General features: G+C 37.6%; 1 protein-coding gene across 1 annotated transcript in view; it reads right to left on the bottom strand.

Moving 5' to 3' along the window:
- Positions 1-27,106, bottom strand: part of LOC131692384 (diacylglycerol kinase 1) — a 420,215-nt gene that overhangs the window by 379,794 nt on the left and 13,315 nt on the right. Inside the window, exons 2-3 of the mRNA XM_058979392.1 lie at positions 21,855-23,016; positions 3,086-3,606 (exon numbers count right to left, since the gene is read on the bottom strand). The gene's annotated coding sequence lies outside the window, so the exon portion shown is untranslated. The remainder of the gene's footprint in view (positions 1-3,085; positions 3,607-21,854; positions 23,017-27,106) is intronic.

Below are 27,106 nucleotides of genomic sequence, written 5' to 3'. Positions count from 1 at the left end.
ACATTAAATATTTTTGAGCTAGGTTTTTATTTATGCGACGTTTCGGCCCTGTATGGCACTGTATAGGAAAAATAATATAGTACGTTTACAATTTTTAAACTTCTGTATCGATTTTTTTGGCTATTTTTTGCCGGCGTCGGCGGTAAAACATGATGATGAGTTATGTTCTACCATAGACCATGCGGTAGACTTGGGTGCAACGCCCAACTCCTACTCTGCAGAAGGCAAAGAATTCTTCACATTTCCTTTCAATCATGCCCATATGAGCCTGCCTAATTCTAGTTTTCCGTTCTAAGTTTATAACTGACTCACTCTAGAATACCTATCCGTCTTTCAATTTCATTGCTTTCGTCTCTCTTAGTCTCAAATTTGCCGAAAATTGCCAACAAAATCGATACAGTAGAACCTTGCGGAAATTAAAACATAGTAACAATTTTTAAACTTGTTTGACACTAACTAGTCAAAAAAGTTTAAAAATTGTTAACGAACTATATTATTTTCCCCTGAAGATGGTACTGAACAGTGCCGAAATGTCGGATAGATAATAACTTGGTTCAAAAATACTGAATGACTGCTTAGCCGAAATAAATCTAATCAGAATATTTTACAAAACAGTCGAGCACGTACCAAGAAGACAAGATGAAGCATTATTTTGGCGTAATATACACAAATTGCCCGAGAGATGGGAAAATGTATAAGTAGCGAGGGTAAATACTTTGAATAAAATATTTTTTAACTTTCAATGATAAAAAAAATGTTTCTTTGACAAAAAACAACGGATTTAAGCTTGTACATCTGGTCTTTTTATTTATTTTAGTTAAGTTTAATTCATTTTTTCATTTTCTATTTTTTCTATTCATTTTATTTGTTTTCTTTAGTTTATTTAGGTAATTCATTTTTACGTTCTTAATTAAATGTATTTATTCTAATTATTGCATTATTTCTATTCATTTAATTTATTTCTCATCATTTTTATTTGTTTTATTATTTTTCAATAATGTTAGTATTATTATTTGAATGCATTTGATTTATAAAATTTGTTTTATTTATATTATTCATGTCCCTAGTTTTCGACGATATTGTCGATATTTTTTTGAGCAGGATTCAAATCTGCACCCTCCCTGTCTTTAGTTGAGTGTGTACTTTGCATATAGTCTGGGCATGTTGTTATATAAGAAATGTCTCATCTCACTACTAGGTGGATTGAAGCGGATTTGGTAAAAAAAAAACACTGAGGAACGATTTGACAAAAAACAGGTCTATCAGTTAAAAATTACTATATATAGAGTGGATGTACCAATAGTCGCATACTTAAGGGAAACTTTTGCTGAAAAATCAATGAATAGACCTATGGGCAATGTTAATACATTAAACGAAAGCTTTCAATTCCTACTTCATAGGAAAAATATAAAGATGGTTTAATAACCAGTTTATGTATTCAAAGCCACTTGCACCACTATGGAAACACATGTACCAATAGTGGTGCAATCGCTAATTTCGGTTCCTATTGTTGAAAATCCTATTGATTTCTTATGGGACTTGCAACTATAGGTACACTATATCAACTATAGGTGCAAGGGAGCTCAAAATTCAAAGAAAATCATTTTTTCAATAGGTATTTGAGTAAATTTCAAGGATAACAGTTTTATTGTCGCATAATTTTAGTGCGATGAATCGATAAAAAAATATTTGTTGATGGTTGGTACCTTAGTAAAACCCACTACTGCAACTATTGGTACACCTCAACTATAGGAGCACCCACCCTATCATAGGTAGTATTTCTCGAACTTTTTCTGATTCGATTATCTGAAGTGAATTTTTTCTTAGCACTACGGGTAATCGAATCTGACTTTGAATTGTTTGAAAAATATGAGAGTTGCTTAAATCCAATCTCCTAAAGTAAAAACCACTCGCGAGTAAAAATGGTCTGCCTTTCCGTTGAAAAATAAACAGTTTACCAGACCAACACCATGCGCAAAGGTTCCGACCGGTTCGGAGGGGGTCGAGAACGATTTTTTTATGTTATAGTCCGAGTTTGGCTGGAATCGCCCAATGGTAAAATGAAATAACTAGAAAAAAAGCCTCGCTGCCATCAAAACCAGGTCAAAGAACGTTATCTGAAATGAAAAGACAACAGGAGGACACTGACTGCCTAACATCCGTTGGACAGACTTCACGCGTCCGGGGAAAAGGGCAAACGACGGGCCATAAAAGCGAGATAGCAGCCACGCTTCCACCAGACTATGCAGCGACAATCTCGAATAATGATGATGATGATTATTATTGCTAGATGTGGAATGACTCGGCGTTGATGGCTACCACCCGGTCGCGGCTGCTGTCGCTGCCTCACTCGTGCTAAGATGGAAAACGTTTGCCTCGGCGTGCTCAGTTTCGCTAGTCGCGTTCCATTCGCTGATGTTACGCGAGAGACACCCAAGGAGTTTGCTGTTCCAATATATGACTGTCAAGCCGTCCGAGAGCGAAACGAGTGGACAATGATGGTACCCCAGCTATACGGCGATGATGCCCAGCAGGAATGTGAGTGATGGGATAAACTTTTTCAGTTCGTTTGGCGTGGGCAGTTAATGAAAAGTAGATTGAAGATGTATTTTTAATTTGATCCAAGACAGAAGGACTCGTTGGAATGTTGGAATTTTGCCTTCATATAGATATCGGATCTAAATATATTAGTTACGTTCTATCTAAACATCCAATTGAGCAGATTTTCGAAAGAAAATCGCAATATCTAGCACAATCAATATTGTAATAATAAAAATATCATCTAATTCGTTGCCTAGATAACATCGGTACCCAAGAAAAACTCGTTCGTCTTTCTTATAAAATATCACCCTCATCACTATAGATACTTCCTGATTGACGATACGCAGCAGATGGCTCCGCAAGATTGATCATACATCTTGCGTCGCTCTATGCTCTTCCATATCTGTTCGTACGATGAAGAGGTAAATAAACAATCGTTCCAGCTGCCTAGGTTGCAGTAGTAATAAAATTTATTGTTCAGCACGGGCAAAATTAAACCTGTAAACTCAACCCTGACGGTACAGGCATGGACATGGAAACTTACCTACGGTTGATGAGTTTCCTCGTGTCGTTTGTTTTTATTGTTGCTGTGCCTTTGCAGAAAACGCTTCGCGAAACACAACTAGTTCTACCTTTCTGACCGTCCTAGCTATCAAACAATTTTCACCAGATGAAAGACGATACACAAACACCGTATCGGGCCGCGTGACGATGACGTAGTGAAAATAAACTGCTCACCAACTCTCCAATTTTCCACCTTCCACCAGCGGACCTTCTATTTATGTACTAGTAGGAACTTTTTCCAACTCAATTTTATTCACTGATGATCAGTAGAACTATGGCCTTTCGGCAACGGGTGAGAAGAAACGTAAGCACTGGAACCGTCCGCGGCTTTGCTAAACTTTTTCAGAACTGGATGTCTTTCTTCTCTGGCTCCGAAACTTTCACCGGCAGATATCCGGATGGGGACGCGAGTGAAGGGTAAAAGTTTTCCATTTTGAGTTTGGACCTAATCTCTAATCCGTGTGACGGGTTGCACGTGTCTTGCCGAACGATGATGGAATCCTGTTGGAGTGGAAAAATAAGGTCATTAGTGTTGACGAAGTGCGATCGGACAGGCTGGTAAGGACAAACGGTTATTTTGCCGGATACGGATACTAAGCTCGACACAAGTTTTGTGTTAAATGGACAGGTGGACAAAGTTTGAGCTTCTCGGTGAGGTTCGAAGTGTTGCTATTTCTTCTCAGCAATTTAATCAAGTGCAAAATATCAATTTCAAAGAAAACTTAAGTCACCGATAAAAAACTTGTGTAAATTAGTATTTTGCGAAAGGACGAACCTTCAGCGTGATGACTACGCCGATTGCTTCACTTTTTTGATATTCTCGCATGTTTATGTTCTTCTTTCCCTAGTCATCGTTGTTCGATATTTCTTCCCTATCCCTAATACAGTCTTTGCTAGTAAGTTCCCTTTGTGAATATTTCGCAACCCACTAGAAGCCGAATAGTATTTTTCCTAACTTTAATGAAAAGTTGAATTTGAATGTTTCAAACGTGCTGACAGTGAGACTAAATATCCATACTAACACCAAATTGGCGCCAATCCTAACAATGCACCCAGCATATGTGAACGCCTAGGGTGCCATTCATAAATTAGGTAACGCTTTTAAGGGGGTGGGAAGGGGGTACGATAAGTTGTGATATGTAGTGATATATAGAGGAGGTGGAGTAAGTTAGATCGTTACGTAGCCTGTATTTACCGAAGGAAAAAAAATTCAAAGAATTTGTTGCGAAATATGCCAGGGAAGATAGAAAAATATATGACAATTTGTTACATATGGAGAGGGGGAATCAATTTTGGGTAATTTTTGCGTTACGTAATTTACGAATGGTCCTTAAAGAGACTGGATGGTACCAAGGGATGTCGTGGTTAGCCAAGCACAAAAGCTCTCGGTCGCTGACGAATAAACGAAATCGAACTCTCGTTTTTTGGCATGATAGCCAAACGACTGGGAGTATGCAACATTTTTATCACTAAAGGAAAAAAATGAGCAGAAAAATCCATCTTTTAAATTTTTATATTTTTTCAACAAAAATCTAAAGTGAAAGGAAACATTTTAAATGTGATTGCATGATGGAAAACTTATCGGTAAAAAGTTTTTCTAACAATAACTTTATACATGTTTTTTTTAAATTTCATACTAATTCCCATACAAAGCTGTAATTTTATTACAGAATATAATTCTAAGTATCATTTTAAATCAAAATGCATTTAACAAAAATCTTCCAAAATTCGAGAGTTTTCAAGATTTTTGAAATTTTGCTTCAACCTAAACAATTATTTCGTGTAATTATACCCTTTTTAAAAGTTATTCACGTTACCCCATCATAAAATGTCAAGAATCTAATGTTTGTCGTTTTAAAGATGCCAAAGAACCTTTTTCAGTGTATTTGGATCATGGATTATTCCTAAGAATCGTATTCAAAAATAAAATTTTACTTTTGGCTGCAAATAGTATGAATAATAAAACTATGTCAAAAGTTTTTGTTGAGAAACCATTTTTATTGAGAGCTTCTCCTCTCAATAAAAATGGTTTCTCAACAAAAACTTTTGACATAGTTTTATTATTCATACTATTTGCAGCCAGAAGTAAAATTTTAATTTTTTTTAAATTTTTCGCTTCCTTGAAAATACGACTAGCTCAGTTTTCTCCGTGGAGAACTCGATACCCAGATGGAGGGCCCAAGCAGACAAATTGTCCAAGGTATCTTGCAATGGTCCTTGCAGATCGACGGCATTGGGGCCTGTGACAGAGACCACACCGTCATCTGCAAGCTGCCTTAGCGTGCAGGAACTGAGAAGACATTCGTCAATGTTATTCATGTAAAAGTTGTAGAGAAGGGGGCTTAGACATGAGCCCTTGGGAAGACCCATGTAGCTAATTCGTGATGTCGACAAATCATGCAAAAACGCATGTGTTTTTCAGACAGCAAGTTTAGCAAAAAGTTGTTTAGAGTCGGTGAAAGACCATGCTGGAGCAGCTTCTCAAAAAGAATTTTGATAGGAACTGAATCAAAGCCCCCTTTATATATAGGAAAACTGATGCCATCCGCTCTTTGTTAGCATAAGCCATTTGAATTTCTGATGAGAGCAACGCAAGACAATCGTTGGTCCCTTTGCGGAAACCAAATTGTGTATCTGACAGTAAGCCATTTGCTTCAACCCAATTGTCGAGGCGAAACAAGATCATTTTCTCGAACAACTTTCGGATACAGGACAGCATTGCAATCGGTCGATACGAGTTGTGGTCAGAGGCTGGTTTTCCTGGTTTTCGAATGGCGATGACCTTCGCTTGCCTCCAGTCATGAGGGACAATATTACCCTCAAGAAACTTATTAAATAAATTCAACAAGCGCATCTTGGCAGAATCTGACAGTTTCTTTAACAAGTTAAATTTGATTCTGTCTGGTCCTGGGGCTTTATTGTTACATGATAAGAGAGCAAGTGAGAACTCCACCATCGAAAACGGTGTTTCGTTCGCGTTATTGTGAGGGGACGCGGCGCGGTAGATCTTCTGTGCCGGAGCGGAACCCGTACAAACCGTCTTGGGGAAATCGAATATCCAACGGTTTTAATATTCCACACTCTCGTTAGTGCTATTTCGGTTTCGCATACGTCGGGCCGTACCTCAAAGGGTGCTCATCGATGTTTCTCTCGTTAATACGATAACGAACTGGCACCAGTAACAACGTTTCTTGCACACCAAAAAAATCTGAATTTTATCGTTGACGTAATTGCAAACATGACACAATTCAACAAACCGTAATTTACGAAATGACGGAACATTACCGTGTTCAATTCAAATTTACATGAAACATATACTTTACATGCACAATGACATAAAATTATACTTCCTACCATTCAGAACAAACGCTGTATGTGGAGTAAAAATACATGATTTACGAAATTAAACGTCATGTAAAATTAAAATCAAACGTAAAACTAAGTCATTTTGATGCTCGTATATGTCAGGGCCAGGAGACGTAAATTTACACTATTTTTTCTAGGTGTGTGGTTTTAATCTTCATTCGTCTTTTAACGTTTCATACTGTTGATAGCTAGCGGGTAATCCGTCGTCCCGGAAGGTCTTATACGCGGTGACCTTCTCCGTGTACACGTCTGAGCACTCTTTGTCCCACCATGGGTTGGGAGGACGCCCGCGAGAGTTCGCGTCTGGTACGCGTTTAGTCTGAGTTTGAATCGCGGTATCGAGAATCCAGCCAGTTAGGAATCCGTACTCTTCCTCTGGAGGAAGCTTTTATGTCGACTCTACTTTTCCGGATATCGCGGACACGTAGCTCTTCCAATTAATATTTCGTGTGAGGTCATACGAAACATTCAGTGTATTCGGTGGCCCTGAACCGTTAGCAATATTAATTACGATTGGCAGATGGTCGCTGCCGTGGTGATCAGAGATTACCTTCCACATGCAATCTAACCGCAGCGATGTCGAACAGAGGGACAGATATAAGGCGCTCGGACGCGCTGGAGGGGCAGGAATCCGTGTCATTTCACCCGTATTCAAAATAGTCATATTGCAGTTGTCGCAAAGTTCATGGAGTAGGGTAGATCGATTATCGTCATAAAGGCAACCCCATGCCGTACCGTGGGAGTTGAAGTCACCTAAAACTAGTCTGGGTGCGGGGAGGAGTTCCGTGATATCGCATAGCTGTTTGTGGCTAACTGAGTCCCTGGGGGGGGGGGGGGGATGTAGGTAGAAGCAATGCAAAGGTATTTGCCCTTACTTCTGGTTTGGCAAGCGACAACTTCAATGCCTGGTGTCGAGGGGAGGTTGATTCGGTTGAAAGAATAACACTTTTTGATCCCCAAAAGTACCTCTTCCGTAAGAGTCTTCTCGATCCTAGCGAATAATATTAAAATCGTGGTTTCGAATAGTGCAAATGCATTGCATATTTAGTAAGATTTTAAAAGACTCGATTTTCGGGATAATGCTCCTGCAGTTCCACTGTAGAACAGTGATTAAATACGTGACCTCGTACGCTGAATTAGCCATCGAAGGATACAATCACTGAAAGGAGGGGCCATTTCGCAGTGAACTGCTTTTAAGAGGGTCAGAAATATTTAGTGCTGTAAAAATACGGTCCACAATGTCAGAGAAATTTATTAAGCCAGCGCTGGTTTCTTTCTCTGGTTGAAATATGGGAACACTTGGGGTTTTTGATGTTCCTGGAAGTGCTGTGAACTCCTTCTCTGAGCTCAGGTTTCTGAGACCTGGAGCGAATTGCTTCGAGTTTGTACAAATACTTCCTTGAGTAGTTATTTTAGAAGTCCATGAAGAGACATCTTCTGGCCTTTACGACGAATCTTGGGAGAGGAAATGTTCCTCCTTTTCCTGTTCTAATGTTCCTGCAGGGAACGCTTAAGATTCTCCTTGCGTTGTTTGTACGCGGGACATGCCGGGAGGTCATGTGGGTTTCCCCCACAGTAGAGACACGTTTCGACATCCCTTCCGCAGGAATCATCCGCATGATTCCCACCGCATTTCCCACAATGGGCCTTATTGCTACAATGGGAGGCTGTGTGTCCCAAGTGTTTTGATTTAGTAATAGGTGATGTTACGGCTGTCGTTGATACAGAGGGGTATATTCGGCCTTTTTCAGTAGAAATTATAGGTAGCGTTACCTATAATTTCCACTGAAGAAGGCCGAAACCAACGGTCGAAACGTCTGGACATTATAAAAAAGTAGTGTTCGATATTATTTATTGACTGAAAAACCGAATATACCCTTCTGGTTTTAATTAGTACAGTTCATGATCCGCGGCTTAAAGAGGCGAATAGGTAGACGAAGCTTCTCAAAGAGCAGGTAGTTGGATAGAGCAGAGCCGGCGAATGTCACCCGATAAGAGCCTGAGGTGACGTATGTTTTCTTCTCGGCAGCTGCGACTGACGCTGAATGCAAACGTTTGTACTCTAGGTCCTTCACTGGCAGCATGGGATCTTTGAAACAGCCACTCCCATGTTTCAGCAGGTCCTCGTAACTCAGATTCGAATCGGAAACGACCCCACTGACTTCAACCTTTTAGCTGGAATATACACCCTGTACTTCTTCGTAAAAGGCCCGTTGCCAGTAATGTCATTTGCCTGATTTGAACTGTTAACAACCACCCGAAGCTTATGAAACACTTTGTTTTTGGTCCGGAAGAAGATCACGAAGGGCCCGGTGGCCGAGCTTGCATATACTTTGAGCCGGAGAGCCGATTTTGTTTCGTCGTCCATCTCACCTTGAGATGAACCGCCGTCAGGGGAAGTCATTTTTGCACTGCCCTATTGTCCAGTGCACGTTACTAGGAGAACCACGAAAGGGAAACGTAAAAAAATACTTAACTTGTGTATGTAACGGTATCCCGACGGCTTACTAGAAGAACACTGCTTCGCTGGTCACTGGCCGTCTAACGGTACTTAGAAACAGAAACACAAAAGAAGGGAAAAATACTGAAACCTCGACGAGGCGCAGAGTGCGCAAGATAAGCTTGAACGCGTATCAGCACTATTCTCTGTCGCTATACACTGCACGTACTGGCAACAAAAGACTTGTGTCTCGACCGAGCGCTCGAAAACGAATGACTGTAATACATTGATTCAACAATTAAGTTTACTGAATATAAGTCGTTTCACTGAAGGTCGTTTCGCTGAATTTTTTTTCGTTGAAGGTAATTTCAATGGTTAAATAATACTAAGCAGTAAGTTAGTTATTTAAATTTTGTCCCATTCAAGGATCTACAATTGTAAAATATAGAAACAATGTTCAAACAATGTCAATGATTTGGCTGCATGTAAAAATAGCGTAATTTACTACAACAATACTATATGTTTATATTTTATCTTTTTACTGTATCGATTTTGTTGGCTCTTTTCGGCAAATTTGAGACTAAGAGAAACGAAAGCAATGAAATTGAAAGACGGATAGGTACTCTAGAGCTAATCAGTTATAAACTTAGAACGGAAAACTAGAACTAGGCAGGCTCATATGGGCATGATCGAAAGGAAATGTGAAAATGTGAAATTTTACCGCCGACGCCGGCTCCTACTCTGCAGAAGGCGAAGAATTCTTCACATTTCCTTTCGATCATGCCCATATGAGCCTGCCTAGTTCTAGTTTTCCGTTCTAAGTTTAGAACTGATTCGCTCTAGAATACCTATCCGTCTTTCAATTTCATTGCTTTCGTTTCTCTTAGTCTCAAATTTGCCGAAAATAGCCAACAAAATCGATACAGTAGAACCTAGCGGCAATTAAAACATAGTAACATTTTATCTTTATAAATCATCATTTTTTCAAGCATAAGTGTAAATGCTAAATATCACAGATTTTCTTACAAAAGACCGTCGCTTCCGACGGACGGTCGGCGGCCACCTGATCCAGCGGATTGGCGTACACTTAGCACCAATATAACATTTGAACCTATGAAAGAATATCCAATGTAATGAAGTCAGATTCTAAATCTTACGTTAGTTTTCTCTTTTGAGGGATTCCATGAGAAACCGGCCGACCGTAAAGTATGACCATCGTCGATTCGAACGAAACTTTGCAGGTGTGTTCGCTGTATGAATCTCCATGATATTCTCTGGCAATTGGAATATTTTGATACAAGAGTAATTTTTCAAAAGGGCGTAAACGTTTCTACGTGTATGAATTTCAAAAATTTTTTGTTCGATTACTGTATTTTATACAGCAAAACTATCTGAGAACATGTTACAGGGAATGAATACTTCTGTCCGAAAAAATATACACTGAAAAAAATGTTGTGTCATTTTTCAAAAAAACAAAAATTTATGATAAAAACTTAAATTGCGAAAAAACCCATTTTTTAAATTTTTTATATTTTGTTACCAAAAACCTAAAGAGAAAAGAAACATTTTGATTGTGATTGCATGATGGAGAAAAAATCGGTAAAAAAGTTTTTCTAACAATAACTTCGTACATGTTTTAAAATTTCATACTAATTGACATACAAAATTGTAATTTTATTACAGAATATAATTCTAAGCACCATTTAAAATCAAAATGCATTTAATAAAAATCTTCCAAAATGCGCTAGTTTTCGAGATATTTGAAATTTTGTTACTTCAAAAACAGTTAATTCGCGTAATTATGCTCTTTTTAAAAGTTATTTGCGTTACCCCATCAAAAATGTCAAAAATTTAATGTTTATCGTTTTAAAGACGTAAAAGCAACCTTATTAGTGTATTTGGATCATGGAGAAGCTTTCAATAAAAAAGTTTTCCTAACAACAACTTTTGACATTTTTTTATAATTCTTACTATTTGCAGTCAAAAATACAATTTTCTTTTTGAATACTTTTGAATAGATCTCGAGATATTTTAACTTTTGTTTTAACAACACAATTATTTTGTTTTATTACGACCTTTTCATAAGTTAGTTGCGTCTCTTCATCAACAATAATAGGTTTTTCAAAAGGCCCGTAAACTTTCGTGCAACTTTCTCTTTGATATCAAGGCGATATTGTAAACCATTTGAAAGTTACATGAAAGCAACCAAAATATATTTCAACCATAGGGTCTGTTGATTAAACTATATAGCTGAATCATATGTTGGTTGTTTTCATGTAACTTTAAAATGTTTCACAATATAGAAAGAAAGTTGCAGGAAAGTTTACGAGCCTTTTGAAAAACCTATTATTATTGATGGAGAAACGCGACTAACTTATGAAAAGGTCGTAATAAAACAAAATAATTGTATTGTTAAAACAAAAGTTAAAATACCACTACATTTTAGAAAATTTTTGTTAAGAGCACTTCGATTTAAAATGGCGTTTAGAATCATATTCAAAAAGAAAATTGTATTTTTGACTGCAAATAGTAAGAATTTTAAAAAAATGTCAAAAGTTGTTGTTAGGAAAACTTTTTTTTATTGAAAGCTTCTCCAGGATCCAAATACACTAAAAAAGTTGCTTTTACGTCTTTAAAAGGATAAACATTAAATTTTTGACATTTTTTTTTGATGGGGTAACGCGAATAACTTTTAAAAAGAGCATAATTACACGAATTAATTGTTTTTGAAGGAGCAAAATTTCAAATATCTCGAAAACTATCGCATTGTGGAAGATTTTTGTTAAATGCATTTTGATTTTAAATGGTGCTTAGAATTCTGTAATAGAATTACAATTTTGTATGTCTATTAGTATGAAATTTAAAAACATGTACGAAGTTATTGTTACTGTATCGATTTTGTTGGCTATTTTCGGCAAATTTGAGACTAAGAGAAACGAAAGCAATGAAATTGAAAGACGGATAGGTATTCTAGAGCGAATCAGTTATAAACTTAGAACGGAAAACTAGAACTAGGCAGGCTCATATGGGCATGATCGAAAGGAAATGTGAAGAATTCTTTGCCTTCTGCAGAGTAGGAGTTGGGCGTTTCACCCAAGTCTACCGCATGGTCTATGGTAGAACATAACTCATCATCATGTTTTACCGCCGACGCCGGCAGAAGGCAAAGAATTCTTCACATTTCCTTTCGATCATGTCCATATGAGCCTGCCTAGTTCTAGTTTTCCGTTCTAAGTTTATAACTGATTCGCTCTAGAATACCTATCCGTCTTTCAATTTCATTGCTTTCGTTTCTCTTAGTCTCAAATTTGCCGAAAATAGCCAACAAAATCGATACAGTAGAACCTTGCGGCAATTAAAACATAGTAACATGAAGTTATTGTTAGGAAAACTTTTTTACCGATTTTTTCTCCATCATGCAATCACATTCAAAATGTTTCTTTTCTCTTTAGGTTTTTGGTAACAAAATATAAAAAATTAAAAAAAATGAGTTTTTTCGCAATTAAAATTTTTATCATAAATTTTTGTTTTTTTGAAAAAATGACACAACATTTTTTTCAGTGTATATTTTTTTCAGACAGAAGTCTTCATTCCCTGTAACTCGTTCTCAGATAGTTTTGCTGTATAAAATACAGTAATCGAACAAAAAAATTTTGAAATTCATGCACGTAGAAAAGTTTACGCCCTTTTGAAAAGTTGCTCTTAAGTCAAAATAATCTTATTACCTGTGGAAAATATTTAGTTTTGCATGACGGTGAAACGTGTAAAGTTTCATTGGAATCTAAGATGGTCGGTCACGATTTTAAAGATTTTCGGACGGATCTTCGTGGAATTCCTCTTTTCTGTTTTGCCTATCTTAAGAATTTCTACAACAAATACAGCACGTAAAATACTGTTTCCTTCCGTTTATGATCATTTTAAAGCATCTTATTTTAATGATTATAAATGCAATCAAGGATTTACGAGCATTCTGATAGTACAATTTTAAATACCTATGTTTATTTATAACCATTGAAATTGCTTTTGGTCAACAATCTGTCAATTAAAAACAAATTCTGCGAAATGACCTTCGGCGATGTAACCATTGGTTGAGGTTTCAATATGAGTCGGATTGGTATGAACTCCTACTTTCCATTTCCGAAGTAACTCGTATTAGATAATTAGCAAACGAATTTCGCGCTAAATCGTATTCAGTGTTGGCAGCACCCTCTAAGCATTTAATGAAATTTTCTGTACGTGAACACTTTGTCACAAAAAGCCACTTTGCATACTTTGTTTTTCCAAAAATGATCTAGACTGTCTTTTGAAAAGGGTCAAACTTTTTTCAAATGACTATAGTCTAAAAATGAAAAATCCTGCAAATAAATTTTTGAATAAATTCTTCATCGACTCCTACACTGAAAAAAAATCGATTTTAAAAATTTAAGTCTTTGATTTGGATGAAATTTTGTTCTAAGATAGGTAATTATGTTCCCTACCTACCGTCAAAAATTCATGTTGGGTACTTTTAAGGAAAAAAAGTTATTTGAAAAAATCTTTTCCTTTTCCAAACTGAAGTTTTTCAGTCTTTCAGTCTTCCACTCTTCCAGTCTTCACTCAAGTTATGAATATATACAAAATGCGTTGCTGGTAGTTTTTGCATGTATGAGGCAATTACCAATTGGAAATTGGATTCTGATATGATTATGACTTTCATTGGTTTAGTTTTCGACAAAAATACACTGAAAATAAATTCAGTTTGATCAAGGAAAAGTTTTTTTCAAATATTTTTTTTCCTTGAAAGAGCTTAAATTGAATTTTTCGACGGTACGTAGGGAACATATCTTGGAACAAAATTTCATCCGAATCAAAGATGGGGTTGTTTTGTAAATCTACTTTAAATTTTTAAAATCGATATTTTTCAGTGTAGAAGTCGATGAAGATTTTTTTCAATATTTTTTTTTATTAAAAAGTTTGACTAATTTTGTAAAAATCACTTGAACAACATTTTTTTGTAGGATTTGTCATTTTTAGACTATAGCCATTTGAAAAAAATTGGTGAAAAAAGTTTGACCCTTTTCAAAAGACAGTCTAGATCATTTTTGGAAAAACAAAATATGCAAAGTGGCTTTTTGTGACAAAGTTTTCATGTACAGCAAGTTTTATTAAAATCTGAGAGGGTGCTGCCAACATTTGTTCGAGTTGGCGCGAAATTCGTCCATTACGGAAATGACATTAAGTGGTATGCCGTTGACAACGTACAGATGGCGCACAAGGACAAGAACTCTTCCTACACACTAGGGCACGGCAAAATCAAGGACTGTCGTCAAGCGAAACCTGAAAAGGACTCATAACTGTTTAAGTAAACTGGCTGTGGCGAACAAAGTGAACGAGGCGGTTATATAGAATTTAATGCTAGTAGTGAAAAGACGCTTAACTGAAGGCCTAACTGAATATTTTTCTGTACTTTTTAAAAATTGAACTTATGCTTCAAAATGTTTTTTTTAATAAAAAAAATCTAATCAATTTACATGCATTTTTGTTTGACCGAACTTTAATCATAGATTGCACTGGTTAGCCCAGTGGGTCAGGGTTCAATTCCAGCCGAGGTCGGGGAGATTTTCTGAGTTGAAAACTCTGTCACGACTTTCTTCAAAAGGAAAGTAGAGCCGTTGGTTTCCGCGCATGTGTTGATGACCCGATATCAGTTTATGGAAACACGTCTCTGGTGTCGGTGATATGCACCCAGTGTATACAGAGATCGACGGAAAATAAATGAAAAAAAATGAAATAAAAAAAATCATTTGACTTTTGGAAAAACAAAGTATAAAAAGTGGCTTTTAGGGACAAAGTCTCCATGTACAGAAAGTTCCATTCAAATCTGAGAGGGTGCTGCCAACATTTGTTCGAGTTGGTGCGAAATTCGTCAGCAGTCAAACATGATAAAGTCAGTGTGCAATCCGCCAAAATCATCGTCACAACGCAACGAAATGAATACAGTGCCACACAGCGGTGAAAATACGAATTTCACGCACGCAGGTCCTACAGCTAGACTTGTCTGATTTGCTTCAAATTTGGAGCAAGCACTCCGGGTGGAACTAGGAATCGACTCAGGTGTGGGCCGATTGAGTTTTCAATATTCGTTATTTTTCTGGGCAGTCTAATATCTACCCTTCACATGTGGACGCACAAACAACTCGCTTCCAACTACAATGGGTTCGGGCAATTTGTAACAAGTACAGCAAACAGTGACCGTAGTGGCAATGTTTTGCCTAACGTAAAACAAATCGACGGTATTAATTTTTAATCATTGATGTGGAGTGATTGATACGAAAAAATCACCAAAATTGTATTTGGAATTTTTTGTCGTTTTGACGTAGGACTACGTTATTCTTTACTATACTGGGTGTCATTTCAATATTTCCAAAACGGTAGCGTTACGTTCATTTTGAATCTTAATAACTTTCATAAATCGAACATAAACCGTTTAATGCTTACTACCGATACCTTCCCGAACAGAAACACATAACAGAAATATTTCAAAACTATATCTCGCGCTGTTACTTGTTATAATTTTCTGTTATTGCAACTACCAACGAGACCAAATTTATTACACCACTTATTATAAAAATTTTATTCTGTTATAAGTGTGTTATTGCATTCCGATCGGGTTGTTTGCTATGTAAAACTTGTTTAAATAGTTCAAAAACTACGTTTACGCGAATGTAGTGTCAGGTGACAACCCTGCCGAAACTCACTAATTAAGCGTCCCTATGCGACTTCCCAATCACTATTTAACTAATGCCGCATGCACAAATTACCATCTGCCTGAAAATACAGTTCTGATAGTATCAGTTGAACACCAGCTTCGCTAACTAATATTAGGTATATTCGTTTGTGGAGAATCGATGTCAACTCAGATTTTATATCTTCATGCACCATCGTAAAACATATTCGCTCGTTAGATGATGCAAATGCAAGCATGGAATTAATGTGCGCTATTGACATATTCAAATTGTAAATTTGTGGGCCAGGAAGAGAGTTTAACCGATCGTAGCTGTATGGTTTAGAAGAAAATACACATTGAAGTGATAACACAGCGAATTCACAGAAGTTTTACATGAAATTTATTATGTATTAAATCAGTGCTGTAGTTGCGGTTAGTCACGGTTAGTCGGCGACTAACCAGCTCCTGGAACCGAAAAAAAGATTTTTTTGATCCAAAAAAAAAAAATTCCGTTGGCCTTATCATTCTGGAAGGCAAATTTAATGATCCCAGCTAATTGGAATTTTGTGAATCTATTCAAACTCGTAGGGTATTGTCAAACTCCCTGCCGCGCTAGTATGATATTTTCATAACTCACATGGCGATCCCAGACTGTATGGGGCACTGGTATGATATGCTCATAGGATACTCTCAGATATTTAAAAGCACTAGTATGATATTCCCACACCTCGCAGAGCGTTTCAACATTAGTTGGATACTTACAAGTCACGCAAGGCGCTCTCAGATTCTCTCGGACGATAGTCTGATGTTCCCATCGCTTGCAGGGCACTTCCACACCCTCTGGGGCGCCAATATGATATTTGCAAAACTCATAGGACGCTAGTATGATATTCCGATAGCTCGCAGGGTGCTCTCAGACTCGCAGGGGCACTTGTTTGTCATTTTCAAAGCTCTCAGGGCGCTCTCAAGCTCTTCAGGGTGCTAGTATGATATTCACAAAACTCTCTAATATGTTATCTTAATTTGCCGGGCGCTTACAAATTCTCTGGGGCGTTAGTCTAATATTCTCATAGATTGCAGGGCGCTCTTAGATTCTCTCGAGCGCTTTTACGATATTCACATAATTCGCAAGGCGCTCTCAAACTTGCTAGGGCGCTAGCCTAATATTCTCATAGTACGTAGGGCGCTCTAAGATTCTCTGGAGCGCTAGTATAATATTCCCATAGCTCGGAGAGCGCTTCCGCACTCGCTGGGGTGCTTTTCACAGCTCACAGGGCGCTCTCAGACTCGCAGGGGCACTAGTTTATCATTTTCAAAGCTCGCAGGGCGCTCAGATTCTCTAGAGCGCCAGCATAATATTCCCATAGCACGCTGGGCGCTCTCAAATTCTCTAGGGTAGCCTTATATTCTCATCGCTCGCAGGGCGCTCTCAGATTCTCTCTGGCGCCAGTATGATATTTCCATAGCTCGCAGGGCGCTAATCTGACATTCCCATGGTTCGTAGGGAGCTTTCAGATTCTCTGGGGTGCCAGTATGATATTCCCATAGCTCGGAGAATGATTTCATACTCGCTAGGGCCCCAGTATGATATATAATATCATAGCTCACAAGGCGCTCTCAAGCTCTTCAGGGCGCTAGTATGATATTCACAGAGCTCGCAGGGCGCTCTCAGAATCCCTTGAGCACCAGCATGATATTCCTCGCAGGGCGCTCTCAAACTCTCTAGGATATTATGAAACTCTCATCGTCCGCAGGGCGCTCTCAGATTCTCTCTGGCGCAGGTATGATATTCCCATAGCTCGCTTTCGGACTCTCTGGGGCGCCATATGATACTCGGAGAGCGCATCCTTGGTCGCTGGGGCGCTAGTATAATATTCTCATAGCTCGCAGATCGATTTCAAGCTTTATAGGGCGCTAGTATGACTATGGGGCGCTAATAAAATATTAACATAGCTCGCGAGGCGCTCTCAGATTGTCTCGAGCGCCAACATGATATTCCCATAGCTCGCAGGACGCTCTCGAACTCTCTTGGGCGCTAGTTCGATATTCTCTTAGTTTGCAGGGCGCTCGCGAATTTTCTGGAGCGCTAGCATAAAAACTCTCAAACTCACTAGGGTGCTAGTTCGATATTCTCATAGCTCTCTAGGGCGCTAGTATAACTGTATGGGGAGCTAGTATGGTATTCCCATAGCTCGCAGGGCGCTCTCAGATTCTCTCGAGCGTCAGTATGATATTCCAATAGCTCGCAGGGCGCGCCCAAACTCTTCAGGCGGTAGTTCGATATTTTCATAGTTCGCAGGGCGCTCACAGCTTCTTTGGGGCGTTAGTCTAATATTCCTATAGTTCGCAGTGCGCTCTCGGATTCTCTGGGGCGCCAGTACGATATTCCCATAGCTCGCATGGCACTCCAAAACTTACTAGGGCGCTAGTTTAATATTCTCATAGCTCCAGGCCGATTTCAAACTCTCTAGGGTGTTAGTATGGGTCTATGGGGCGCTAGTATGATATTCCCATTGCTCGCAGGGCGCTCTCAGATTCTCTCTGGCGCAAGCATTTTGTTCCCATAGCTCGTAGGGTAATCTCAAACTCTTGAGAGCACTAGTCTGATATTCTCATTGTTCGCTGGGCGTTTTCGGACTCTCTAAAATGCCAGTATGATATTCCCATAGCTCGGAGAGCCCTTTGACACTCGCTGATGCGCTAGTATGGTTCTGATTAAAATATTCTATATTATGTACCAATTTCATGCTTCTGGAAAAATCAAAGATTTAGTCTTTATATCCGCATTTAAACGATCATAACGTTTTTTCCATCGGAATACAGCAAAACAAAATAATATATATTCGTTGTTGGACATTACGAAAAATATCTTCATGTCTCTTCATTTTTGTAAGTTGCTTTCTGAGTCAAGCAACCTCTGTCACAAGAATAATCTTCTCTGTTCGGATTTATTTTGAATATTCTAAAACTACTTTTCTGCAAGGCTTAATTTTTGTTTTGGAGCAATGTATAGGTTTGTTCCAGTACTACATGTGATCGTTTCGGAGAAAACAGCAGTCAAAAATACACGCTCCTATTTACACCTATGATCGATTCAGTTGAAAACTGTAAAATTCAACTGTATCGATAGTACCAAAGGAAGAACAAGAAGCGACTTCCGGGATAACTTTCTCCCTGTTTGCTCAGTACTTCCAATTTACTCGGTACTGGAACAAAGACAATTTTTACATGAAGTTCCAAATATTTTCATACTTTCGCTACATAGCCTGTTGATTTCGAAAAGAGGCATTTCCGCATTATTCCGCACACAGAACAGAATCCACGATAGCCGCGCTACCGGATCTTTCGGGAACTTCAGTTCTGGATAATATGTTTGATTTCGTCTGCCAAATAATGCCTGCACTTCATAATTACAGACGGATGTTATAGAAAGAAAGCGGTATCTCGAGAAAACAAAAAAATCAACACAGTTAATAATCGTCGTTTTATGTTTGATATCACAATATGACAACACGTCCAAGCAGCCCTTTGGTACTTTTAGTTTCCAAGCCGAAGGTTTGCCTATGTCACTTTCGTCCAATCACGAGCTGGTTCAGAATTGGTTCAAAAACAGGGGACAGAGCTGGCGGATCCTATCGTAGGTATCCATTACAAATCCCAAAACTGTCGATTTGCAAGGACCATTGCAAGATGTCTTGGACAATTTGCCTACTTGGGCCCTCCAGCTGGGTATCGAATTCTCCAAGGAGAAAACTGAGCCAATCGCATAAACATGCGCCGTGCATTGTTCCGCCAGATCTCAACTATTAAATTACCTTCAGGCCCGAGTAAGGTCATCCAATGTCCCGATGCGGGATGTACTGGCAAACCGCGATCTCCTCTATATGTCCCTCGTATGTAGTTTCCTAAAAACCATCAATATATAGATTTACCTGCCCCTTTTATTTTTATTATCATTCTCAGAAGTGTCCTCTTCCACATATATCGAACATCCTTGATGGTTTGATGCAAGTGACACGAAACATCTCTGTCGAAAATGTTAACAAACGTGGAATTTGCAGCACAAACATCACACGCGCAACTCATCTGACGAAGACCGCCCGAGTCTGTAATCGATGCCGTTGATCTCCCGTTAACTTGAACCCCTGTTTCTAATACCAAGGAATTATTCCCCCTCTCCATCTGATTTTTTTTTGAATTTATAATAAAAGCAACGTTCGATTTTTAAAATAGCAAAATGAAATTATTTAGCTCATGCACTAAAAAATCAAGAAGTTTTCACCTTCATCATTAAGGGGTTATATACAAAGTTGGAACTCAAAAAATCGAATGAAAATTATTGAATATTCACACACTTTTGAAAATATCTGTGCGAAATTTTATCCAGGTCGGAGAACTAGATTTCAAAGTATAGCCGGTTCGCAGCGCGCTGGTTCTTTCGCGAATAAGGTGAACACAACAAAATTAAACGCAATTATATCGGAACTAAGTTTTTTGAAAAGTACCGTTGCGGTGAACGTGATTTCGCAAAAACTACTCATCCGATTTTCATTTTTTTTTGAATTGTTTGTATTTACACTTGTACTTGAACGGTTGTTTTTCATCCAAAAATTATCAATTCTTTGCAATGATTTTTTGTTTAAAACTCCATTTTTTGATCAACATAATTTTTTTTGAAGGAAATTCTTTTTTATTGGGAAACCGCTCCGTTCAAGTTTACCACAATACATTTTTCTTAAATAATCAGTTTACTTTTTTGATTTCAGTTGAGCGGTTCGGCTTGGAGACCGTTCATTGCAAACCTCTGCCAAAAATACGCTTCGGGGATGGGGGAGTTCTGCCAATCTTGAATATTTTTTTAATTCAGCTTGTTTTTTCGAACTTCGAGAGTACTGCCACTACTACTTTCGCTTTGTCGAATAAAATTTGCATTAAGCACTTTAAAAAAATCACGAACTTAGCTCACTTTTTCGCCACAACTTTGTATATAACCCCTTCATAGAGGTATATTTCAGTCTAGGGTGGCTCAGCTTATTGAACAAAGCCTATGTTAAGAGTTAGCATATTATGTACTAGACTACCGCCCCAATACCTCAACAGTAACAGTTCCTGGGGGTTCGTTTAGGGCGTATGTTTAAAAACAGGGCATTGCCATCACCAAACAAAATTCACATCAGATTTACAAACCATTTTGTAAGTTTCTATCACAGGGTGTCTACTATAAAGTAGCCTTTGGTATTATTAAATTATCTCATGAAGTATTCAGACTCCCATATGAATCTTTTACGCCATCTTTCCAACATGACTGTAAATATTTAGAAAGTAAAAAATGGATCGAGATATAAAAATATTCAATTTGTTTATACTAATTTCCGAACTCTTAAGTTCAATAAAAAATCCAACTTTAATTTTAATTTCTTTCCATATATTGTCAAGTTTACGAGTTATCATTATGGTTATTATGGTATATGTACAATTTATTGAATAATAAGCTTAACAAATAACAATTGACACACTTTTTTTGTTAAAGGGTGTGAGAAATTTTTTTCGAAGAAATCGGATATTAACTTTTATGTGGAATGCACCCTTTATAGCAAAAAGCACCAATTTAGTACTTTTCGTTATGTTTGCATTCACGCCGCTCATTTTCCGGTCCACTTTACGTATAGTGGCGTTATAGTTTTCGTACCCCATCAATGTCGTTGCGCCCCATCCAGGTTGTTGCGCCCTATCCAAGTCGTTGCGCCCCAGCTTTAAATTGGCGACTAACCAGCCAATATTCTACAACAACAGCGCTGTATTAAATTGTACAAACCAGAAAACCGATAAGCTTGCATAAACCAATATATTTTTCAAATCGTCGAATTACTCAAGATAAATTTTTTTCGTTGATTTTTTTTTTAAAAAGAAGTGCTTCAAAAATTAGATTTGAATGGAAGCGCACAGTACTTTGTTGGTTTTGCCTGCATGATACCAAATACCACATCCACCATCCGCTATTAGCAACATACGAAAAAAGTTTAAAAAACTAAACCACTCTGATTAGAACGTGAAGGAACGCTACTGGAATATATCAGATCTTATCGATCGCTCTGAATAATTCAATTGACATGGAAAACAAACAGAGCAATGATTTCACTTAGAAAAGTAAACTTTCTGCCGTCCAAGAGAAAAATAGACTATAAAGGCCAAACATAAAGATGACTCTCAAACGCCATACGGTTTGTTTGTGCTTACCGGAGTCGATAGCCAACACGGACCGACCGACCAACCGACGGCAGATGTTTCCAGTATCGAAGAACTTGCTACGGTCTTTCACGGTTTGGCGTCTGGTCTATGTCCTTATTTCTTCATAGTCCCAACAGACACAACTCGGAAACACAATTCACTGTTTGCACAACGCTATCGAATTTTCGCTTTTGACATACGATCGCAGCCCTAATTCAGCAGCTGAGAATTTTCACTTTTCACTTCATACTATTCCGGCTGTTAAAATTGCTGCCGTCCGCTATTGCACTCCATCGTGCATTTAATTCAGAATTCTAGCACCGGAACATCAATTATTCGCTCTTATTGTTGTATACTGTACTACCATAAAATTTCGGTTCTTCCTTCGACACAGAGAGCAACACCTGCCACTGCTGCTAAGAAACAATAAAACCACGCTCGAAAACCGTTATCTTCCCTTGCGCGCTTCTCGCTTCCACTAACGGCAATTCTCAATTTAACAAGATTTTCGCCAGTGACTATAAATTACACATTTAATACCTCACTTTGTCACCGACAATACCGCACAGCCATCCAACCGAACGCCCACTGAGCGTTCATGCGGTTGAAACGGTATCCAACTGGACCCAAAAAAAATCCTCTCCACACTGTACTGCACTAATTTGCCAGAACGGGAAATCACCGGATCTGCGGTCAGAATATTAAACCAAACTCACTGCGATCACGAAAAGCACTGATTCTGCGGTGCAGCCAACAACACTGTGAAACGTGTCTCACTATATGAACAGGCACACGACGACCGCCCCCGCGCACGCACGCTGGTGAGTGACTCTGGCAATCCAAAGCAATTCTCTCAACACTCTCTTCGTCTCAGCATGAGTATCCATCCAACTAGCCGTGTTACGGCGATTCACTTGCGAAATGCAATTCTATCATCCATGGAACATCTTTGAAGTCGTACCGTGCCAGACACGTACCGTGGTGATAGAGAAAATCTGGCAAGCGGTCGACGATGGCACCGGCTGCTGTTGTATCTAATGCATTCGCTGTATTCCACGCACGTAAACACAATAATTGAATACGGTCCCGATTCAGTACTTAAATCATTTAAGCGTGCACTGGATACTTTAATTGAAGACACTGGTCATCAAGCTTGTCCGGTATGGGAACACTGCAAGAAATAAAAAGAGATCTATCAATTCTATATATGAATATGGAACATTCCACGCAATATTTTCCACCAATTTTTTCCAATTTTTTTTTGACAGCTAACAAAAATATTCGACGCGATTTTTATTATTTCATTTTTATGAAAAAATTTTATGTTTGAAAAACAGATCAGTGACCGTACCCTGTCGCCACTGCGATGATCATGTGTTCTTTCTGGGACGTCATCGTATCCCAAGGATGGCATAAGGGTTTGTGCATTGGGCCGGAGTCCCAAGGGTTGCAGGTTCGAATCCTGTCTCTGGGAGGATTTTTTCACCTAGTTGCTTACGCTTAACTCACCATTTCGATCTGCTTTCCCCGTTGGATAACACCAAAAAGTCCTTATATAAAGTATTGGCACATGCGTCAAATCCAAAACAATGAAATATTTGTTTACAAAAAGCTAATTGTTTCTATGATTTATGATAATATCAATTGTTATTCTACATAATTCCCTTTGCATTATCCAGGATGCTTAAAGATTTGGCATGTCATCTTAGCAACGCTACAATGCTTAGCCTCTGAATGCGGCTTTCTGTACATAAGAACTTTGTCACAAAAAGCCACTTTGCATTCTTTGGTTTTCCCAAAAATGATTTTGACTGTCTTTTGAAAAGGGTCAAACTTTTTTTACCAATTTTTTACAAATGGCTGTAGTCTAAAATGATAAATCTTACAAAAAAATGTTGTAGGAATGATTTTTACAAAGTCAAATTTTTCGAAAAAAATATTGAAAAAAATCTTCATCCACTCCTACACTGTAAAAAATTGATTTTTTAAATTTAATGTCGATTTACAAAAAAAACCAACTTCGATTTGGATGAAATTTTGTTCCAAGATAGGTAATTATGTTCCCTACCTACCGTCAAAAATTCAAGTTGGGTACTTTCAAGGAAAAAAAGTTACACAGATAAAAATATTTTGTAATTTTAAATTTATTTTCATGTACATATTTGGAGCATGAATATAAATGTAAAATTAAGTTCCACCACAAATACACACGACTTGTCGTGCTTTCTTCATCGAATTTTATTATAATTTTACACGGGGATTAAAAAAATTACAGTTTCTTTAAACGGAAAACCAATGCACTTCAATGTATTTTTACTCGAATATTGTTGAGAAATGAATGACATGTAATATTACACGAATGAAAGTGTAAAATTGTATGCTGTTTGATGCTCCAATTAATTTTAACGTAATTTTCAATCAAATTTTGGATTCAATCGTTATATGTTCACATTCGTTTTTACATGTCGTTTAAATTTCATTATTTTTTGGTGTGTAATTAAAAAAAATTCTTTGTCAAAGCTTGTTTTTTCAGTGTATTCTTATCGAAAACTATACCAATGAAAGTCATAATCATCTCCAATTTCCCAACTGCTAGCTGCCTGATACGAATCAGTAAGGAATTTGGTATATATTTATAACAAACTTGAATGTAAACTTTCAAACGAGCACAAGGATTAATTAACACTAATAGGCTTCTACTTTTACATTTTTAAAATAATTAGCATGATGACGAAGTCGACCGATAAATCGACACTCAATGACCTCCACTGCGAGCCGTGTCCAACAAGCTGTGGAATAATATTTGCAAACACGGCCCGCAGCAAAAATCAATTCACATCGACCGGCAAATCGGCCATGCCAGCGCGCACAGACCAGTGATCGTTTGTTTGAGCAGGTGCGGAGTATGAAAAAATAACACACATAAAAAGGCCCATAAGCACTCTCGGTCTTCTTGATGCATTACTATCGAGGCGTAATGCAATAACCATCTTAAAACAGATGTCTGTAAGAGGTTCTTTAGCACTGCTACACGAAATATGCTCGATGATGTTAGCAATACCGTCAAACCTTTCAACCTAGGGGGGAATACAAGGTAGGCCTTTTTGAAAACAAAAAATGAGAATAACTCAAGAACTATTCGATATATCAAATGATTCGGTTCAATAAAATGTTGTATTTCTATGATGGTAACAATATTGTGAAACTAAAATGTTCAGTTATCTTTTTTGAGAGTTGTCCTACTGGAGCTTTTTTTAGAGTTGTCCTACACACTACAATTGCAGACGAGACAGGCAACGTCGCCCACTAAAACGCTGCTTAAGGCTAATTGCAGCGGGCTGTGATTCTGAATGTGATATTCATTGTACGTTTCAGATATGTGCGGGTGTAGAGATTTTGCGATGGCGTGTATCATCGCGAAAAGCTCGAGCATTTATACGTTAACGTTCACGATTTTATAACCATGTGCCTTTAGCATATTCGCGTGTGTTACCTGGTTTCATCAAACTATTTAAAAAAATTTTGTCATTAATCAGCATTTCTAGTGGCAGAAAAGCCTTACAAAAAAATTTCATGGCAGTAATGGAGTAGCATCCTTTGCCAAAAGCGGTTTTTAAAAAGCTCTTTTCATGCTTATTGGATATCTGGGTAACTTTTAATAAATAATCTTGTTTAACTACCACAAAGAGTTGTGTTGGTTTAAATACGAAGAAGTTCAGAATTTTTGAAATATTAGTCATATAACAATAAATTTAAAACGATGACCTATACTTTTTTATATACCAATCGAATGTAATTGATGATGGCTACAATTTTTGAAAGAACAAATTCTTATATTTTCTCAAAAAATAGACAAAAATACGTAAAACTACAGACATTTAGTTGGTGAACAACTTCGAATTCAAAGTGATGATCTATACCTTTTTATGTACTAATCGGCTGTAACTTTCTTTTAGTTGACAAATAACGTCGAATTATGCGGGATGACCTATACTTTTTTATACACCAATCGATTGTAATTGATTTCGGCTGCAGTTTTCAAAAGAACTATTTTCATATTTTCTAAAAAAAAAATTAAAAATTCAAAAATATGTAGAACTACGGAAATTTCATTTATTTGGCAAACAACTTCGAATTAAAAGCGATGAAATTATCTTTTTATACACCAAGTGATTGTACTTAGTTCCGGTTACAATTTCTGAAAGAACCACTTTTCTCAAAAATAGACAAGTATACTTAGTTGGCAAATAACTTCGAATTTGAATTCTTTGGTATCTAAAGAAATTGAATACTAAGTTATTTGCCAATTAAATGAACTATTATGCGTATTTTTGATAGAGTATAAAAATTGTTCTTTGAGAAATTGTAGCTGAAATTAATTACAATCGATTGGTACATAAAAAGGTATAGGTCATCAATTGAATTAGACGATATTTGCCAACTAGTCGAAATTTCTGTAGTGCTATTGCGTATTTTTGTCTATTTTTTATATATAAGAATTTGTTCTTTTAGAAATCGTATCCATCATCAATTGCAATCCATTGACATATAAAAAAGTAGAGGTCCTCGTTTTAAATTTAAAGTTATTTGCCGAGTATTTTACAAATTCTGAGCTTCTTCGCAATTACTGAATTTTTACACTATTACACACTATTATTTTGTAACTTAATACAATATTGCGTTTCTCCACGAACATTTTGATATAATAATATCCATATGTAATATGCAGAACTATTGAGTATAGGGGCGACCAAAGCGAAGCTGGTAAATCGATTGCCTTGAACGTAGTAGAGATGGCAGTAGTTCGGGTTTTTGGACCTGAAACCCGGACCCGACCCGAACCCGACGGGCATCGGGTCGGGTTCGGGTTCTGTCAATTTAAGCTTCTCGGGTTCCGGGCTTTCAAATTTAATATTCACGAGTTCGGGTCAGGTTCGGGATTCCGAGATTTAAAATTTTCGAATATACACATCCCCCGGAAAATATTGATTTAACTTCTCACTATGGAGTATGTATTTCGATATACTTCGAAATCTTAGGCCGCGGTCGAAGTAAACGCGTGAAACTCGGTTAACCGTTATGTATCCGACGCTGTACCCGGGTACCTTTTTAGGTTTCAACTAATGAAATTTCTATGTTTTATCCATAGCTGGAAATTGAAACTTTGTGACATCTTAGAACTTCACTAAGTCAAGCATTTGGGTTAATAATATTGTTGATATAATAAGGAGGGGGAGGTTAGGAGGGGCTCCTGATTTTTT

This window comes from Topomyia yanbarensis, chromosome 3 (assembly GCF_030247195.1).
Source record: "Topomyia yanbarensis strain Yona2022 chromosome 3, ASM3024719v1, whole genome shotgun sequence".
NCBI classification, from domain to species: Eukaryota; Metazoa; Arthropoda; class Insecta; order Diptera; family Culicidae; genus Topomyia; species Topomyia yanbarensis.
The sequence above is the reverse complement of the archived record's forward strand: the minus strand, read 5'-3'. Positions and strand labels throughout refer to the sequence as shown.